The 4,947-nt window shown below is 45.5% G+C and overlaps 1 pseudogene; it reads right to left on the bottom strand.

Annotated features, from left to right (window-relative positions):
* Positions 1 to 3,157: 3,157 nt before the first annotated feature.
* On the bottom strand, positions 3,158 to 3,928 carry LOC110288019 (centriole, cilia and spindle-associated protein pseudogene; annotated as a pseudogene).
* Positions 3,929 to 4,947: the final 1,019 nt, after the last annotated feature.

The following is a 4,947-nucleotide window of genomic DNA, read 5'->3' as shown; positions in this document are numbered from 1 at the left end:
TGACTAAGGATGTTGAACATGTCTTTAAGTATCTCTCAGCCATTAGACATTCCTCGGTTGAGAATTCTTTGTTTAGCTCTGTACCCCATTTTGGGGGGGTTATTAGAAATTTTCTTTATATACATTTCAAATGCTATCCCGAAATTTCCCTATACTCTCCTTCCACCCTGCTCCCCTACCCACCCACTCCTGATTCTTGGCACTGGCATTTCCCTGTATTGGGGCATATAAAGTTTGCAATACCAAGGGGCCTCTCTTCCCAGTTATGACCAACTAGGCCATCTTCTGCTGCATAGGCAGCTAGAGATACGAGCTCTGGGGTTACTGATTAGTTCATATTGTTGTTCCACCTATAGGGTTGCAGACCCCTTCAGCTCCTTGGGTGCTTTCTCTAGCTTCTCCATTGGAGGCCCTGTGTTCCATCTTATAGATGTCTGTGAGCATACAGAGACAAAGTTTGGAGTTAAGACGAAAGGATGGACTATCCAGAGAGTACCCCATTTTTAATAGGATTATTTGGTTCTCCGGAGTCCACCTTCTTGAATTCTATGTATATGTTGGATATCAGCCCTCCATCGGATGTAGGATTGGTGAAGATCTTTTCCCAGTCTGTTGGTTGCCGTTTTGTCCTATTGACAGTATCCTTTGCCTTACAGAAGCTTTGGAGTTTTCTGAGGTCCCATTTGTAGATTGTAGCTTTTGGAGCATAAGTCATTGGTGTTCTGTTCAGGACATTTTCTCATGTGCCCATGTGCTCAAGGTTCTTCCCTGTTGTGTCCAGCCAGCAGATCTTAGCCTGGGTTCTAGCCTGGAAAGGCATTTTGGAAACCTGGAGGAGAAGAGGGACCAGGCGACGAGAGAAAGAAATGTAGCTAAGTCAAAGCAGATACTGATCAAAGCTCAATTTTTTATTTCCGACACTCAGTTATGAAGGAGAGGGAGGGACCCGATTTCCGCCAAATAATCTTGGAGTAAGGTTGCAGGTGAACAGGTGATGGCTCCAGAACAGCAAAGCAGCCAGGCTCCAACAGTGGGCGTGGCAGAATGATTGAGCACAAGCTCCATCCAGGTGTAAACAGTGGAACCATTAAGGCTGGGGGAGGGGAGGCTACACTTCCCCACTTTCTCTTCCATTAGTTTCAGTTTATCTGGCTTTATGTGGAGGTCCTTGATCCACTTGGACATGAGCTTTGTACAGAGAGATAAGGATGCATTCTTCTACATGTTGAACGACAGTTGAGCTGGCACCATTTGTGGAAAATGCTGTCTTTTTCCCACTGGATGCTTTCAGCTTCTTTGTCAAAGATCAAATGACTATAGGTGTGTGGGTTCATTTCTGGGTCTTCAATTCTATTCCATTGATAAACATGTCTGTCTGTACCAAAACCATGCATTTTTTTTTTTTATCACTATTGGTCTGTAGTACATCTTGAGGTCAGTGATGGTGATTCTCCCAGTTCTTTTATTTTGAGAATATTTTTATCTATCCTGGTTTTTTTGTAATTCTAAAATAATTTGAGAATTGCTCCCTTTAACTCAATGAAGAAGTGAGTTGAAATTTTGATGGGGATTGAATTGGACCTGTAGATTTCTTTCAGCAAGCTGGCCATTTTTACTATATTAATCTTGCCAATCCATGACCATACGAGATTTTTCCATCTTCTGAGGTCTTCGTTGATTTCTTTGTTCATGGACTTGAAGTTCTTTTCATACAGTTCTTTCACTTGGTTGGTTAGAGTCACATCAAGGCGTTTTTTTTGTGTGTGTGCATTTTCAAAGCCTGATACAGTTTTCAGATGACATTGTGTGACAATCTCACATGGAATGAAATCAGCCTGCGTTCTAGAAATTATCATACTCAAGAACCCAAAGTAAAATATCATGGAAATGCTCAGATACACACCCAACACTGGGTCTTACGGAGCAGGCTCAGATGCTGAGTGGGTGCAGGCAAAAGAGCTCCCCGTCTCTCAGGAAGAACACGGTGCTCATCCTTCTGGGAGTCTCTTCTGCACGGCGGCCAAGGCACCCATCTCGTGGAAACACATGTTCTTTAAAACCTCTTTCTTTTTTAAAACCCTGTCAGTGGTTCCCTATTAAAGGAAGAACGTACGTTACCGTCAGGCCAGCACCTGGGAGAAATTTTCCCACAGTATGGCAGCAAAGATCACTGGGCCAGAGAACAAGCAGTCAGGTTTCCAACCTAGACCATCAGCTTTGTGCACAAAGCTGTCATTAAGTTCTGTAAAAGGGAGGGCATAATGCAAGCAAGGACACACTAACGGTATCTGCTGGTCCCATCCCCACAGGCCAAACAAACCCAGTTCATTAAATGTCACTGCAGATTACAACTTCTCAATATCTTCATCCGCTATCTCTCTTAGAAGAGGGGAATGGTGGTCAGACTTAAGCAGCCAACTGCAGTTAAAGGAAAGTGACTCAAAAGAAATGTCATCATTGCTCTGAACATGCTCCCTGCATGTCGCTCACTGGAATGTCCCAGAACTATTAAACTATGTATTAAATAAATTTCTAAGGGATGACTCAGGGAGAAAAGGTGACCCTCGCTCTGGCCAGAAAATCCAGAAGTCTCACGGTCTACATGAAGATGAGATGAAATTAAATCTATCAAGTGTAATTGGTCCACAGCCACCAAAGCTCTGGCTGGTCAGAACAGCCCGGATCTCCATGCCTGCCTTCCTTGGCTCCGTGCATAGCGAACTGCACAGTGAGTCCTGAAGAGTGGGACAGGACACCTTGCCAGCTGTGGAATGTGGAGCTGATGAGAAAGAGCAGCTCTGACTGGACTTCAGGAGGGGTGGGTGGGAAACGCCTAGAGCAGGTTAAACGCACTCGGTATGGGTAAAGACTCTGATCTCCAAAGATCAAAATCTTTAAAATAAAATTCTTACAAGAATATCAAGACTTGGGGACTTGTCTTCATAAACAGGCCAGCATCTATGGCTTCCATGGTCTGTCCCACTACTAAGGCAGGTGACCATCATGAAAGCAAAACCATCTCTTGGAATTTCCTAAGGGTGGGGGAGTGGGGGGGCTTGCAGGACCAGTCGGTTTCTTCCACCACTTGTGTGGTCTCAGTTGCCAATTTTTGTTTTCTTTTTCTTGCCTGAACACTTGAAAGACGATGGCCCAGGGGCTACGCCCTCGCTGAGTAACACCCGCATGTACTCTGTCAGCCATGGGTTCTCTGCAGATGCCGGCTTTACCCTCTGGTTCTTTTCCACACCCACGGAGTGAGCCCACTGCCTCTGGGCAGCCAGCTTCCTTTTCTCCACCTGTCTTCTATTCTTGGCTCGAAGTGCTGATTCATGAAATTCGTGCACAGAGGCAGACGCACAGACGTTGTGTCTTCTGGATTCCCATGTCCATCTGTCTCTCTCCCCAGCCATAAAGAGCAAATGGGTGCTTGTTCTCTTTAATCTTGCTCCTAGATCTCTGCGGGCTTCTGGTGGCTTTCTTATTTCCTCTGGCACATAAGGCACTAGGCTGTTGTTGTGGTCCGGGGCCGCTGGGCGCCCTGTCAGTCTCTTTTGCCTTGTGTTCTTGCGGGGGGGGGGGGGGGGTTCTCTTCTGTGTCCTTTTTTGGTGGTGCTGGTAGCAGGGTGTCCTGCTCCTCCGTGTCGCGCAGCTCCGCGCTGTGCTCTCCCACCCGCTGATCCTCCTCCCATGAGATGGGCGCCTAGGACTCCCCTAACGTGCCCCTGGGGGCCGGACTAGGTGAAGCCCAGCTATCCGAGGGGCTGTCCAGGCCCCAGGCGTCCCAGAGCCAGGGCGGGATCCCTTGCTCCAGCAGCCCACGGCCCAGGCAGTAGCGCAGCAGCTCCCGGTAGCACTGCGTATATTTGTCCCAGCGCGGCTCCAGATAATGCTTCATATACTTGCTCATCACCCCGCTGCCCTGGGACATGGTGCCACGCGCCTCCGACAGCCTGCTCAGCACTGCCGCCTATGGATGCGACCAGACTCAGAGGAGCGGCCCACCGCGCGGTTCAAAACCCAAGGTATTTTATATTATTTATGACTATTGTGAAGGGTGTCATTTCCCTAAATTGTTTCTTAGCCTGTTTATCCTTTGAGTAAAGGAAAGCCACTGATTTGTTTGAGTTAATTTTATATCCAGCCACTTTGCTGAAGTTGTTTATCAGATTTAGGAGTTCTCAGGTGGAAGTTTTGGGGTCAAGTAAATATACTATCATATCATCTGCAAATAGTGATAGTTTAACTTCTTCCTTTCCAATTTGTATGCCTTTGATCTCCTTTTGTTGTCTAATTGAGAGTGGGCAGCCTTGTCTAGACCCTGATTTTAGTTGTAATGCCTCAACTTTCTCTCCATTTAGTTTGATGTTGGCTACTGGTTTGCTGTATATTGCTTTTATTATGCTTGGGTATAGACCTTGAATTCCTGATCTTTCCAAGACTTTTACCATGAAGGGGTGTTGAATTGTGTCAAATGCTTTCTCAGCATCTAATGAGATGATTATGTGGTTTTTTTCCCCCTTTGAGTTTGTTTATATAGTTGAATACATTGATGGATTTCTGTATATTGTACAATCCTTGCATTCCTGGCATGAAGCCTTCTTGAGCATGGTGAATAATCATTTTGATGTATGTGTTCTTGGATTCAGTTTGTGAGAATTTTTATTGAGTATTTTTGCATTGATATTCATAAGGGAAATTGGTCTGACGTTCTAACTCTGGTCTTTGTGTGGTTTAGTTATCAGTGCAATTGTGACTCCATAGAAAGAATTGGGTAGTGTTCCTTCTGTTTCTATTATGTGGAATAGTTTGAAGAGTATTGGGATTAGGTCTTCTTTGAAGGTCTGATAGAATTCTGCACTAAACCCATCTGTTCCTGGGATTTATTTGGTTGGGAGACTATTAATGACTGCTTCTATTTCTTTAGGGGTTATGGGACAGCCTTAGCTC

The sequence above is a fragment of the Mus caroli genome, unplaced genomic scaffold (genome assembly GCF_978045245.1).
Source record: "Mus caroli unplaced genomic scaffold, Mus_caroli_1 scaffold_9, whole genome shotgun sequence".
Classification (NCBI taxonomy): Eukaryota; Metazoa; Chordata; class Mammalia; order Rodentia; family Muridae; genus Mus; species Mus caroli.
The sequence above is the reverse complement of the archived record's forward strand: the minus strand, read 5'-3'. Positions and strand labels throughout refer to the sequence as shown.